The sequence below is a fragment of the Bos grunniens genome, chromosome 27, assembly GCF_055505025.1.
Source record: "Bos grunniens cultivar Pamir isolate PY7600 chromosome 27, Bosgru_T2T1.0, whole genome shotgun sequence".
Taxonomy (NCBI): domain Eukaryota; kingdom Metazoa; phylum Chordata; class Mammalia; order Artiodactyla; family Bovidae; genus Bos; species Bos grunniens.
In genome coordinates, this window is record NC_141191.1 from 903,923 (window position 1) to 919,924 (window position 16,002).

A 16,002-nucleotide genomic window follows, 5' to 3' on the forward strand; every position below is an offset into this window, starting at 1 on the left:
CCTCTTTCACGTAGTAGCTTTCAGACTTTGAAATTAAGTCACCTAACATCTCTGTGATCTGGAGAAGGAAACCCATTCCAGTCCTCTTGCCTGGAAAAGCCCATGGACAGAGGAGCCTGGTAGGCTACAGTCCATGGGGTCGCAAAGAGTCAGACACGACTGAGTCACTTCACTTCACTTCACGTCAACATCTTTGTGAAAATCATTTGTGAAAAGGCACTAATAACAAAAATACTTTGAATGGCTATTAGGATTAAATGAGAGATTTAAGTAGCTAGCACAATGCATGATGCAGAATAGATGGTCCAGAAGTGTTACTTCTATTCCAAATTTCATTTCTAAGTGACCCTAGAGAGAAAGAACTAGAAAGACAATGTATTTGTTTCATATGAATTTGCATCTCTCATTGTGGGCTCCTGGGGCTTTCATAATGGTGGCATGGTGAGCTGTCTCTGTCCTCTCTTCAAACATGCCCATATAGGCTAGACATTTTGCTGGCAGTGAGACTGCATCTTTTTGAATTTCACTCCTTCTAGGGAGAGCACCTAGATGTGTAAGAGAAAGCTCTGGTGATATGAAGTGATGTCGGGGATAGTTGGCTTGGTTGTCATATCAGGCCAGTGATGCCACTGACAGAGTCTCCTGACAGTCGGAGAGTGTAAAGTTTCTGTAATAGCAAAGGATATGGAAATTCAGCAATCAACACAGCACACTTGCAAATAGAAGTAAGGATTCTTAGATCCTTACAAGGACTTGTCTGCTGATGACACCCTCCTGTCTCTGATCCAGGAACTTTGGATCAGCTTGCCAGCTTTTAGTGGGAGCAAATAATTGGAGCAGGTAACCCCAGCACATTCTTGAGTGTTCTTTGTGGGACTGGATGAGTTGAAAGACATTTCCTAGGTAAAGCATCTTTCAGCAGACCCAGGCTTCAAGCCTGCCTTGGGTTCATTCCTGTACTGATGTTCCGTGAAATCAAAATGAGTGCTTCGAATGAAATAATATATGGTATTGAGCTAAGGATGCCAGGAGAGAAATTGCAGAATTTGGGTTATTTCAAATTGGCTTCTTATTGTTCACAATCAACAAGTTCGGTGTTCTTTCATTGGGTAGAGAGAATTCCTCCTCAATGCTTTGATTGAAATTGGAACATGTTCAAATAAATGGGGTGAATGTCCATTTATTAAATTGGAGAAAAGATCCTTGTTAGTATGTTAGTATGTTTATTTCTCTTTACAAAACGTGCATTTATACACAAACACACACGTTAAATTTTTCTTAAGTTCTTAACTTGATGTCTGTCTTTTCCCCGAGTATTGTGGCTTTTGATAGAAACAAGATTGCTCATTCCTGAGTTTGGCACACTGTTTTGAACTGTCTCAGTGGCCAAGTACATGGTACAGTACAGTTGTCTCCAATGTACAATTGACATTGTACAGGAGACAGGAATCAAGACCATCCCCAAGAAAAAGAAATGCAAAAAAGCAAAATGACTGTCTGAGGAGGCCTTACAAATAGCTGTGAAAAGACGGGAAGGAAAAGCAAAGGAGTAAAGGAAAGGTATCCCCATTTGAATGCAGAGTTCCAAACAATAGCAAAGAGAGATAAGAAAGCCTTCCTCAGCGATCAGTGCAAAGAGATAGAGGAAAACAATAGAATGGGAAAGACTAGAGATCTCTTCAAGAAAATTAGAGATACCAAGGGAAAATTTCATGCAAAGATGGGCTCAATAAAGGACACACCACAGTTCAAAAGCATCAATTCTTCAGCGCTCAGCTTTCTTCACAGTCCAACTCTCACATCCATACATGACCACAGGAAAAACCATAGCCTTGACTGGATGAACCTTTGTTGGTAAAGTAATGTCTCTGCTTTTGAATATGCTATCTAGGTTGGTCATAACTTTCCTTCCAAGGAGTAAGTGTCTTTTAATTTCATGGCTGCAGTCATCATCTGCAGTGATTTTGGAGCCCAGAAAAATAAAGTCTGACACTGTTTCCCCATCTATTTCCCATGAAGTGTTGGGACCAGATGCCATGATCTTCGTTTTCTGCATGTTGAGCTTTAAGCCAACTTTTTCACTCTCCTCTTTCACTCTCATCAAGAGGCTTTTTAGTTCCTCTTCACTTTCTGCCATAAGGGTGGTGTCATCTGCATATCTGAGGTTATTGATATTTCTCCCGGCAATCTTGATTCCAGCTTGTGTGTCTTCCAGGCCAGCGTTTCTCATGATGTACTCTGCATAGAAGTTAAATAAACCGGGTGACAATAAACAGCCTTGACGAACTCCTTTTCCTATTTGGAACCAGTCATAGGTAACTGCTAAATAAATGTTTGAGTGAGTTACTGAACTTCATAAACTGTGAATTCCAGAAGAGGTGGTGGTAGTCGTGTAGAGGTTGTAGAGCTGTACCCAAGCACATGATCTCCTGGAATTGTAAGTAGCTGTGAGTTTGTTGGGGTTAGTAATGGTAGTCCTGACAAGAGTACCAGAGATACCACTTTTCTGTGAACACCAGTGTTTTACTTGGCCCTTTTTTTTTTTTTTTGGAGCAGGGAAAGGTCAAAGTGACTTGAAGCTTTCAACAGTATGTGTTTACACTTGTAAGTAGTATAGTAAAGTAAAGGACTAAAACAAACCCGCTTTCTTATCTCTAGACCTCTCATTCTCTTTCTGCCTAAATAATCATCTCATCTCCATCTTTGCCTGTCAGATTCTAATGGTTATACTTGATGGATCCCTCCAGGCTTCTCTGTCAGTGGGATTTCCCAGGCAAGAATACTGGAGTGGCTTTGCCATTTCCTCCTCCAGGGAATCTCCCTGAGCCAGGGATTGAACCAGAGTCTCCTGCTTGGCAGGTGGATTCTTTACTACTCAGCCACCAGGGAAGCCAAATCTGATACATTAATTAATAGGAAAAAAATAGGAAGAGATAGTAAAATACTATATATGGTATCATCCTGTTTTTGTTGAAGAAAGGAAGTGTATTCATGTTCATGTAGTGTAAGTGATCTGGAAAGATTTTTGTCAAGACCAACAGTGATTGTTCTTGAATTAGCACAGTTTATTGTGTTTTCTGTGTTTTTCACTTAATGTTTGTGTTTTCTGGTTTTTTTTTTTTTTTGTAAGAAACACATTGTATTTTTAAAATAGTAAAATTAGTGCAGAAACTTTATTTTTAAAAATCCCAGCTGTCCTTTTTTGTCTAGCTCCCAGTTGCAGTGTCTAAGACTTAGTAACTTTTATTAAATATGTTTTTATCTGAATGACTGAAACTTAAGGAAGAACTTGGTAAATGCCATTAATAGGCATATAGTGCTGAGAGGATTCAAAGAGAAAGAAAAGGATCATGTGTGGAAAGGATCAGTTGCAGATGATGTTTGAATTGACCTTGAAAGACAGAGTTTTCTGTTGTTTTGTTTTTAAGAGGATACTATAATTTAATACCTCTTTGTACCCGTGATTAACATTTTGTGGATAGGCATTTGAGGAAATGAAATTTCTTTGATTGTATTTATTCTTTAAACTCATGGCTTATATTTTTAGGATACGTGCATTATCCAGCAGACTGACTTATTATCTTCTATTTGGGTTAGTATTATTACGGTGGCTTTCCCTAAGCAAACAACAGCCTGGTGAAGTGGATTGAAGAGCCTATTGTGTGATAGGGAAAGCAGCCAGGAATTAGGAAACTTCTGAATCGAAAAGTGTGGAAAATACACAAGTAGTGGAGAATTAATTGCATTTAGTGATTTCTGACTTGAAGAAAAAATAAGCTTTTAAAATTTTAATTGATTATCTTGCATTTTAGATCACTTTAAAAGAATGCCTTAAAATGCTTATTGTAAAGTATTAATTGTGATGAATTTGGTTTGTAAAGTTTTATCTTTTGAGTCAGACTATAATTCACAACCATTCATGATACTTGAAATGTTAAAAGTACTTCCTGAAGAAAAGTCAGATTTTATGGGCTGCTCCAGGAGCTCCCCTTTGACTTAAGATAAATATACTCCTGTGATAAAGTCATATTTCTGCAAACTAGCTCACTGAACTAATATTGGAAGGTATTTAATATGCTGTCATAAGACATTAACAAAATAAATTTGTAAAAGAAAAGCAAATCTATGGGACTAAAGGTATTTTACAAACAGAATTTTTTATATATTCTATATAAAGTAATTCTTAAAGTTTTAGACCTTTTCTCTTTAGAATTTTATTCTTACAAAAACGTTTTCAAAGGTCTTATTTTACGTCACTTAAAATTATTCTAAAAAATTGTTTAAAAGAATTTCTTACTCTAATTTGGATCTAAAATAGAATGAATACCATTTTTGAATTTTCAAGGCCATTGCACATTTGATTTCACATTTAGTAAATTTAGTCATAATATTCCCAAACCCAGTAGGATACAGTTTCTGTGGTTCTCAGACCCTTTGTAGAGTGACAGAGATTGGAATTCTGAATCTCACGAGTCAAATTTTGGTCTTTGACTCTGTTCCCCTTTCACACTCCTTGCTAAGCTTGGGCTGTTGCTATGCTTGAAGGCTTGTCAGCTAGCAGGTTCCTATGGTAACAGGAATGGAAATTTCAAAGAAGAAAGAGAATAGGAGCACAAAGGCTTGGTTGATTTGAATTTGAACAAAAATTAGAAGGTTCCCTGTCTTGCACCTTTGTTGAAGGAACCAGAAATTTAATATTAGAAAGTTATTTTTGAGTTTGTAAACTTCATATACCCTGGTCTTAATTTAGTGAATAGAAGTGCTGCTGCTTAGGGGAGTACTCAGTAAGAATCTTCTAAAAACTTTATCAGCTGAAGAGTCTTTTCTCCTCCTTTATAGAGCTTTGATAGTCTGTGTTCCTTATATATATTCTCAACTTGGCAGTATGCTGGCTAACATTTAATTTTTACTTTGATGAAGTTAAAAATTGTGAAGAGTTCTAATCAGGGCAGTTTGCTTATTTGAAAAATATTAATGTTTTTTGTTTTGACATAATTGTATTGAGGTATGATTTGTATACAGTTAACTGTACCCATTGAACAGTGTTCAGCTTGAGTTTTGACAGAAGTATATATCTGTGAAACCATCATCACTATCAAGATATCATACATTTCCATCACCTCAAAAGCTTCCTAGGGATCTTCCCTGTGGCTCAGACACTAAAGAATCTGCCTGCAATGCAGGAGACCCAGGTTCGATTCCTGGATTGGGAAGATCCTCTGGAGAAGGGAATGGCAATCCACTCCAGTATTGTTGCGTGGAGAATCCCATGGACAGAGGAGCCTGGTGGGCCACAGTCCGTGGGGTCGCACAGAGTCCAACACTACTGAGCGACTAACACTGCTGCTGCTGCTGCTAGGTCGCTTGAGTCATGTCCGACTCTGTGCAACCCCATCGACGGCAGCCCACCAGGCTTCCCCGTCCCTGGGATTCTCCACGCAACTGACACTACTACGCTGCAAAAGCTTCCCTGTGCCCATTGTAGTCCACCCCTCTGAGTTGACTCCCTGCAGAAACAGCCACTGATCTTCTTTCTGTCACTGTGGATTAGTGTGTTCATTTTCTAGAGTTTTATATGAATGTACTTTTTTATGTCTGGTTTCTTTCACCCAGAATTGGGATTTAGATTTTAATGCATGTTTTATTTTGCTTCTTAAAAACACCATTCCAGTTGACAATTGACTTTTTCACTTGGTAGTTGATTGCGCACAGGGAATTGAGCAGGGTTCCTGGTGCCCATCAAATAGGCCTTCTGCAGCTTTATTAATTTGTAACTCTTTCCTAATGTGTTTTTAAGCTGTCATTTACTAGGAGCTGTATCCTATTTTATATATTCTTATTTGTATATGTTGTTGTTGTTTGGTCGCTAAGTTGTGTCCTACTCTTTGCAACCCCATGGACTGCAGCATGCCAGGCTTCCCTGTCCTTCACCATCTCCCGGAATTTGCTCAAACTCATCTCCATTGAGTCTGTGATGCCATCCAGTCATCTCATCCTCTGTCATCTCCTTGTCCTCCTGCCCTCAGTCTTTCCCAGCATCAGGGTCTTTTCTAGTGAGTCGGCTCTTCACATCAGGTGGCCAAAGTATTGGAGCTTCAGCATCAGTCCTTGCAGTGAATATTCAGGGTTGATTCCCTTTAGGATTGACTGGACTGGTTTGATCTCCTTAATACTTCTGTATATATTAACACCATTTTATAGAGGAAAAGCTGAAATTTAGAGAGGTTACAGAGAACAAACTGGTTAATAAGCTCAAGGGCTCTGGACAAGAATGCCAAGGTTGAACTCTTGGGACTGTCTTTGTAGCTCTGTGATCTTCGGCGAACTACTTAGCTTTCTGTGTCTTCTTTTCTTCACATTTATTATCAAATGGTATGACTAATGATAGTACCTGCCTTATGGGATTGTTGAGAAGATTAAGTTAGGTGTGTGAAGCACTTACAGCACTGCCCAGCCTGTAGTGAGTGTCCATCAATGCTAGCTGAGCCACAGCACAAGATACTTAGAGCTAGTGAGTGACAGAAGCATACACTTAAAGCCTTATACTCAGTGCAAACAGCACAAAATGGTGATTCAAGTCAGTTTTATAATTCATGATGGGGCTCACAAATGCAGGTTTTACTAACATGGTAACATATCAATATCAGATTAGTTGGTATTGTATAGTTGAGGACTAAGCAAGTTTGAGACTTACTTAAGGCATACATATGCTTGTATGTATGATGTCTATACATACATCAGCATGTGAATATAATGCATTTTTAAGCTTTGAAATTTTTTTTTTTTTTTTTTGGTGGCACTGGGTCTTTGTTGCTGTGCACAGTCTTTCTCTAGTTGTGGTTTAAGAGCTTCTCCGTTGCAGGGGCTTCTCTTGTTTCAGGGCACAGGCTCGAAAGTGCATAGGCTTCAGTAGTCATGGAGCGTGGGCTTAATAGTTGCAACTTGCAGGCTCCAGAGCTCGGGCTCACAAGTTGTGGCCCACTGGCTCGGTTGCCATGTGGCATGTGGGATCTTCCCAGACCAGGGATTGAACTGGTGTCCCTTGCATTACAAGGTGGATTCTTAACCACTGGACCACCAGGGAATCCCTAAACTTGAAAATAGTTATAGACTCACAGGGAGAAGGCAATGGCAACCCACTCCAGTACTCTTGCCTGGAAAATCCCATGGATGGAGGAGCCTGGTAGGCTGCAGGCCATGGGCTGGCCAAGAGTCAGACACGACTGAGCGACTTCACTTTCACTTTTCCCTTTCATGCATTGGAGAAGGAAATGGCAACCCACTCCAGTGTTCTTGCCTGGAGAATCCCAGGGACAGGGGAGTCTGGTGAGCTGCCATCTATGGGGTCGCACAGGGTTGGACACGACTGAAGCAACTTAGCAACAGCAGCAGCTCAGGAAATTAAAGGAGTGTAGAAATTCTATATACTGTAGCTAGTTTCACTGGGGGCGGGGGGCTGGGGAACTGTGCCTTGCTATCTTATGTAGCCATTAGTATCGAAACTGGGACCTTGGACTTCCCTAGTGGTCAAGTGGTTAAGCATCCTCCTGCCAGTTTGATACTGGGGGCACCAGTTTGATCCCTGATCCAGGAAGATCCCACATGCTTTGGGACAGCTGAGCCCAGGTACCACAACTACTGAAGCCTCTATTCCCTAGAGTCTGTGTTCTGCAACAAGAGAAGCTGCTGCAGTGAGAAGCCCGCACACTGCAACTAGAGAGTAGCCCCCACTCACTGCAGCTAGAGAAAGCCTGCACTCAGCAGTGAAGACCCAGCACAGCCAAATAAATAAATAAAAAGTTTTAAAGGCACAGGTGATCTAAAAAAAAAAAAGGAAAGTTATCATAGGTATACTCTTTAGCCCGTTATCATATTTCACCCGTTTTTACATGTACTCATTTTTGTGTCTGTATATGCACATGTCCATGTATTTTTATTGTCTTTGCATTTGTATCACATGTATAAGTTCATGGAGCCATCACTTTGGTTAAGATACTGTGGAAATTCCCTGGCAGTCCAGTGGTTAGGATTCTGTGCTTCCACTGCAGGGGGCACGAGTTCAGATCCCTGGTTGGGGAACTGAGATCCCACAAGACCCCCAGTGTGGCAAAAAGAAAACAAAACCCCAAAATGATACAGAACTGTTTTTATCACCACATCTTTCTTGTGCTTCCTTTCTCCCTACCACTCTTTCCTGTTCCCAGGCAACCACTAATTTGTTCTCTGTCCCTATAATTTTGTCAAGAATGTTATATAAATAGATTCATACAGTGTATAATCTTTTGAGATTGACTTTTTTCGTTTAGCATAATACCTTGAGACCCATCCAAGTTGCTTCATGTACCAGTAGTGACTGTTTTTAATTGCTGAGAAGTATTCCGTTACAGAGATGTTCTGCAGTTTGTTTAATCATCCACTGAAGGATACTGAGTTGTTTCCAGCTTTTTGCTATTGCAAGTAAAGCCGCTCTGAACATTCATGTACAGGTTTCTGTGCAGACGTAAATTTTCCTTTCATGTAAATAAATGCCCAGGAGTGTGATTGCTGGGTTGCAGGATAAGCATGTATTTGAATTTTTAAGAAACTACTCAGCTATTTTCCATAGAAGTTCTACCATTTTACATTCTACCAGCAGTGTATGAGAGACGTATGTTCTCAGCATTCTTACCACCGTTTGGTATTTTCACTGTTTTTTATTCAGCTTTTCTCAGATGATGTGATATCTCACATGATTTCAATTTGCATTTCCCTTATGACTAATAATATTGAACATCTTCATGTGCCATTCATGTATCTTCTTTGATAAAATGTCTGTTCATGTCTATTGTTCATTTTCAGTTGAATTGCTTTTTACTTTTGAGCTTTGAGAGTTCTTTATAGATTCTAGATACAAATCCTTTGTTGGAAATATAGTTTGTAAATAGTTTATTCTAGTCTGTAGCTTACTTTTTCAGCCTTTTAACAAAGTCTAGGAGACTAGAAGTCTTAAATTTTAACAAAGTCCAGTTTACCAAGTTTTTTTCCTTTTAGGGACTGCATTTTGGTGTCGTTTCTAAGAATTCTTCAGTGGGTCTGCAAATTCTCTGAAGTTTTATAGCTTTATGTGTCTCACATTTAAATCTATGATCAATTTTGAGTTAATTTGTATCAAGTGAGTTTCATTTTTTTGCCTGTGAATATCCAATAGCTTAAGCACCATTTGTTGGGAAGGCTATCTATCCTTCCACCATTGAACTGCTTTTGCTTCTTCCTTAAAAATCAGTTATCTGTCCTTGTATAGATTTATATTTGGGTTGTCTATTCTGTCTTGTTGATCTTTGTGCCTATTTCACCACCAATACCACAGTGTCTTGATTTTTGGAGCGCCAAAGAATTGATGCTTTTGAACTGTGCTGTTGGAGAAGACTCTTGAGAGTCCCTTGGACTGCAAGGAGATGCAACCAGTCCATTCTAAAGGAGATCAGTCCTGGGTGTTCTTTGGAAGGAATGATGCTAAAGCTGTAACTCCAATACTTTGGCCACCTCATGCGAAGAGTTGACTCATTTGAAAAGACTCTGATGCTGGGAGGGATTGGGGGGCAGGAGGAGATGGGGACCACAGAGGATGAGACAGTTGGATGGCATCAGCAACTCAATAGACATGAGTTTGAGTAAACTCTGGGAGTTGCTGATGGACAGCGATACCTGGCTTGCTGCAATCCACGGGGTCTCAAAGAGTTGGACACGACTGAGCAACTAAACTGAACTGAATATTAAGTAATCTGGACTTCATAGAATTTGTTTGGATTAGTTCTCTGCTGTTTTCTGGAAGAGATTGTGTAGAATTGGTATCCCTTTAAAATTGTTAGATTTTACCAATGAAAGCATCAGGCCTGAACATCTTTGTTCAGGAGATTTTAAACTACAAATTCAATTTGTTGAATCGTTACAGGACTGTTCATATTATCAGTTTCATCTTGGGTGAGTTTTGGCAGTCTGAGGAATTGGTCTACTTCATCTAAATTGTCTGGTTTATATGCATAGAGTTGTTTGTAATATTACTTAGGTATTTTTAACATTTTTATTGGAAAGTGAAAGTTAGTTTTGGTTGTGCTGGGTTTTCATTGCTGTGTGCAGTCTTTCCCTAGTTGCAGAGTGTGGGGGCTACTCTTTGTTTTAGGCTTTTCATTGTGGTGGCTTCTCTTGTTGCAGAGCCTGGGCTGCAGAGTGTGTGGGCTTCAGTAGTTGTGACACATGGGCATGTCACTCTGAAGTATGAGGGAATTTCCTGGACCAGGGATTGAACCCATGTCCCCTGCATTGGCAGACAGATTCTTAACCACTGGGCCACTAGGGAAGTCCTTCCTTATTATATTTTTAATGTCAGTACGGTCTCTAGTGATACCCTCTTTTTCATTCTTGATATTGGTAAAGTTGTGTTTCTCTGTCTTAAATCATTTGTACTAAAACCTTATCAATTGTACTAAAGTTTTCAAAGAACCAGCTCTTGGGTTGTGTGATTTTTAAAAAAAAACTGGTTTTCTGATTTCAGTGTCATTGACTTCTCTTCTTTGTTATTTCCTTTCCTTTGCTTGCTTTTGCTTTATTTTGCTCTTTATGGTTATTATGAATAACACTGCTCTGTTATGAACATTCATATGCACATTTTTGCTTCAGTTCAGGTCAGTTGCTCAGCCGTGTCCAACTCTCTACGACCCCATGGACTGTAGCATGCCAGGCCTCCCTGTCCATCACCAACTGCCAGAGGTTGCTCAAACTTCTGTCCATTTAGTCGGTGATGCCATCCAACCATCTCATCCTCTGTCATCCCCTTCTCGTCCCGTCTTCAATCTTTCCCAGCATCAAGGTCTTTCCCAGTGAATCAGTTTTTCCCATCAGTTGGCCACAGTATTGGAGTTTCAGCTTCAGCATCAGTCCTTCCAATGAATATGCAGGACTGATTTCCTTTATGATAGAGTGGTTTGATCTCCTTGCCGTCGAAGGGACTCTCAAGAGTCGTCTTCAACACCACAGTTCAAAAGCCTCAATTCTTTGGCACTCAGCTTTCTTTATAGTTCAATTCTCACATCCATACATGACTACTGGAAAAACTACAGCTTTGACGAGACGGACCTTTGTCAGTAAGTAATGTCTCTGCTTTTTAATATGCCGTCTAAGATGACCATAACTTTTCTTCCAAGGAGCAAGTGTCTTTTAATATCATGGATGCAGTCAGCATCTGCAGTGATTTTGGAGGCCCCCAAAATAGTCTGTCACTGTTTCCGTTGTTTTCCTGTCTATTTGCCATGAAGTGATGGGACTGGATGCTGTGATCTTAGTTTTCTGAATGTTGAGTTGTAAGCCCACTTTTTCACTCTCCTCTTTCACTTTTCATGCAGAGGCTCTTTGGTCCTTCTTTGCTTTCTGCCGTAAGGGTCGTGTCACCTGCACATCTGAGGTTATTGATATTTCTCCCAGCAATCTTGATTCCGGCTTGTGTTTTGTCCAGTCTGGCATTTCACATGATGTACTCTGCATAGAAGTTAAATAAGCAGGATTATTTTTGCTTAGACATGATTTAAAATTATTTGGGGTATATTCCTAGGAGTGGAATTCTGGATCACGTGGCAGTTTTATGTTTAACTGCTTGAATAGTCACCAGACTGTTCTCCATAGTGGTTGCCTCATTTTACATTCCTATCAGCAAATTTTTTTTGTACCTAGTCCAGCAATCTTACTCTCTTATGTAGTCGATAGTTCATTTATATATAATGCAATTGGTGATGTACTTGGGTTAATATCTGCCATCTTATCATTCGATTTCAGTTTTTCCAAACTGTTTTTCTTGTTCTCTCTCCTGTCTTGACTTCTTTTGTATTATTGTATTTCTCTCTCTGATTACCTAGTTAGTTGTGCATTCTTTTACTGCTTACCCCAGAAATTATGATATGTACTCTTGACTTACAGTATTCTAATACAAATAATAACTTGGATCACTCTCCCATTAGTGTTCCTCTGACTCCTGCTTTATCATTTTATTATTACACATAATTATTTTGTATTTTATATGTCTCTTCAGGCATTATTTTTTGTTTTTACAGAGAATATTCATTTCTGTTTTCCCACATCTTCCTATTTATTTAGGGGCTTCTAAGACGCTCAAAGCATTTTATGAAAGAGTTACACATTTCAAAGTTTGTTGATATTTCTAGAAAGCCATTCACATGTAACATATTTATTAAGAACATGGGGTTTACAGTCCCATCTGTAACACTTTGAGTCTCAGTTTCCTCATGGAAATATAGGGAATAATATGTTAAATACAGTAATATCTACCTCATAGGTGGCTGTGAAGATTCAATGAGAAAATAAAGTTAAGCCTCGTACTAGAATGCCATACACAAAGAAAAATTTCATTATTCTGCTGTGGCAAGTACATAATTCCTGAGGTTTAAAAAAGAATTGTTCTTCTGTTCTGTATTAGAATCATCATTTTGTCTTTTAAACATTGATTTTCAAAAGAACATGTTTCCTTTCCTAAAGTTTCCCCCTTCATTTTTTTCTCTTTCATCCATCTAATCCAATTATCTATGTCCCAAGGAATATTGATACTAGAACCTGTGTTTCAATAATAGAAATGTGTTACCGTAATAGAAGCAGCTTAGCCAAGACCGTCAAGTTCACCTTAGAGCCATTTGTAGAATTAAAACAAAAATTATTTGTGTAGAAAACAAGCAACCCATTATTTCTATTTTCAGCCACAGAAGGCAGCCCATCTGTTGTTTATCTAATCTTGATTCAGAAACATACAAAAATAGAACAATAACATCATATCTAACTTATAATTTTAGTTTCATTTTCTGATAACAGTGTTTCCCCTTCACCAGACAATAACAGAAGGACCTGACAGAGGAGCACAGAACTAGAGAAACACTGTTTATGTGTTTAAAAGACAAACTAGAGAAGCATTGTTTATGAAAGGACCATAAGGAAATGGGAATGTGTTGCTCTTCCAACATTAATGACAGCAAGTAATTCTCTATGAATATATAGTATATACTACTAATCTTTTTTTTTTTTTTCTGCTACTAATCTTTAAAGTTGGTAAGTATCCTGCCTGTGACTTCCTAGCACCAAACTGATTTTTCCTCAACATTGTTCAGTGCCTGTCATAGAGGGAAAGAGGGAGAGTTACTGAAAAAATATTCAAAGTCTCTTATAGGAAAATATTTTGAAATATTATATTTTAGAAGTATAGACTATTAAATTTATTTTAAAAGTATTCATCCTATTATGTACAGGCTGTAAAATGCTATCAAGGGGCACTTTTGGATAAATACTTTAAAATATACAAGTCATTTTGGCCTGTGTGAAACAGACTAAATAGCCTAAGCCATGAGTTCCGTTTTAGTCTTAACTCAGACCAACTGGTGGTGGTGGTGGTCATTCGTTAAGTCGTGTCCGACTCTTTGTGACCCATGAACTGCAGCACGCCAGGCTTCCCTGTCCTTCACTATCAAAGAGCCCTGTCTTTTTCACTATCAAAGAGCCCTGTCTTTTTCGGCTACTGTTGTAAATCCCGTAGACTAGCTGATAAACAACAGAAAGTTGTTTCTTGTAGTCCTGGAGGCTGGGGAGTCCCAAGATCATCAGCAGGTGCCACGTCTGGTGAGTCATGTTTCCTGGTTCCTAGACTGCCTGCTGCTTCTCCCTGTCCTCGCAGCACGGGAGCCCATTCCTTCCTGGCCTGACCCCTCCCAGAGTGCCTGCCTCCTAGGATCATCACCACGTGCGGGGTGAAGTTTGAGGGCCCATAAACTGTCAGCCCATTGCAGTCCCTAAGTATACTCTGCATTATTTCAGTCTTTTGAAATAATTCGAGCTTTCCTAATAGCCCAGTACATGTTCTTTTTGTTATATGTTCGTTGGGCTCTTGAAAATAATATGTATCAGTGGGAATGCAGTGTTCCGTGTGTATCAGTTACATCAGGTATGTCACTCATGTAATTCAGCTTCCAGTAGCCACGTTGAGTAAAAGCAGAAGTAGGTGAAATTACCTGTAATATATTTTATTTTAGCACACCCCAAATATTATCATTTCAGTGTGTAATCAACATGATAAAACCTAATGCAATAGTTCACGTTCTTTTTTTCATGCTAAGTCTTTAAACTCCAGCATGTGTTTCAGGCTTGCAGTGCATCTCATTGTAGAGCCAGCCACATTTCAGGTACTTCATGGTTGCAGGTGACTACGTACCAGGGAGCCCAGTTCCAGGAGAGATGTGTCTTTAACGTCTCCCACTGGGATTATGAACTCGGCTGTTACTCCTTTTCTATTTCTGTCAGTTTTTATGTATTGATATTTTGAGGTTATGTTATTAGGTACATTCAAGTTTAGAATCCTCATCTTCTTGCTAGACTGAACTTGTATCAGTATGAGATGTTCTTTTTTATTGCTAGTAATGCTTCTTTCTTTAGACACTATTTGACAGTGATGTTGCCACATCAGTTTTCTGTCCGTGTTAGCTTGGGTATCTTTTACCTTCACCTGTCTAAAAGACCTTCCATCTTAACATGTACCTCTGAATAGTGTATAGTTTTCACTGGAATCAGTTTGAGTATTGGCTCTGTTTATAATGTTGATATTTCAGTGTGTAGACACCATGTTGCTGTGTGATTTCTGTTTGTCCCACCTAGTCTGTGTTCTTTGCTCTTGCCTTCTTTTAGAAGTATGAAGTGTTTCTCTAGTTCTGTGCTCCTCTGTCAGGTTGTTGGGTATACATTTGCAGACACAGTGTGTGTTTTACATTCAAGTCTAACTTAGTACTCTTACTGCCTCCCTGACACGACTGTTTCCTCCTTGTCACTGTCACACTTTAAACGGTTAGATATATTTTTGGCATTAACATCATTGTTTTGTAGAGTTAGTATTTACCCTCACAGTTACCTCATTGTTGGTCTTTACTTGTTTTTTATATTTCCATCAGAGACTACTTTTCTTTTTCCCAAAGCACTGCCTTAATATTTTTTTTTAGTTCATGTGTGTGGGTGATGAGTTGTCTCATTTCCATTTGCCCTCAAAGTCTCTATTTTGCTTTCACTTTCGAAGAGAGTTTTTGTTGGATGTAGAATTCCAGGTTGGTGGTTATTTGTTTTTCAGCATTTTACAGATGCCAGTCCATTATCTTCTGACTTCCTTGTTCTTGGAAAGTCAGCTGTCAGTGTTGTTGTGCCGTTTAAAGCCACACCCTTTTTCCTCTGAGTGCTTGAACATTTGCTTCTTGCCTTAGGCACCCACAGAGCTGCTGAAACCAATGTGTGGTTTTCATTTTTGACTCAATGGTCTGATTCTTGAACCAACTCTTACCACTGTCCCTGTCAGTCAGTTCAGTCGCTTTGTGTCTGACCCGTTGCAACCCCATGGGCTGCAGCACGCCAGGCTTCCCTGTCCATCACCAACTCCTGGAGCTTGCTCAAGCTCATGTCCATCGAGTCAGTGATGCCATCCAACCAGCTCATCCTCTGTCGTCCCCTTCTCCTCCTGCCTTCAGTCTTCCCCATCATCAGGTTCTTTTCCAATGAGTCAGCTCTTTGCATCAGGTGGATGTATTGGAGCTTCAGCATCAGTCTTTCCAGTGAATATTCAGGACTGATTTGCATTAGGATTGACTGACTGATTGGATCTCCTAGTAGTCCATGGGGCTTTCAAGAGTCTTCTCCGACTCCCCAGTTCAGAAGCATTGATTCTTTGGCATTCAGCCTTCTTCATGGGCCAACTCTCACATCCATACATGACTACTGGAAAAACCATAGCTTTGACTAGATGAACCTTTGTTTGGCAGAGTAATGTCTCTGCTTTTTAATATGCTGTCTAGATTTGTCATAGGTTTCCTTCCGAGGAGCAAGCATCTTTTAATTTCACCATCTGCAGTAATTTCGGAGCCCAAGAAAATAAAGTGTGTCACTGTTTCCACTGTTTCCCCATTTATTTGCCATGAAGTGATGGGGCTGGATGCTATGATC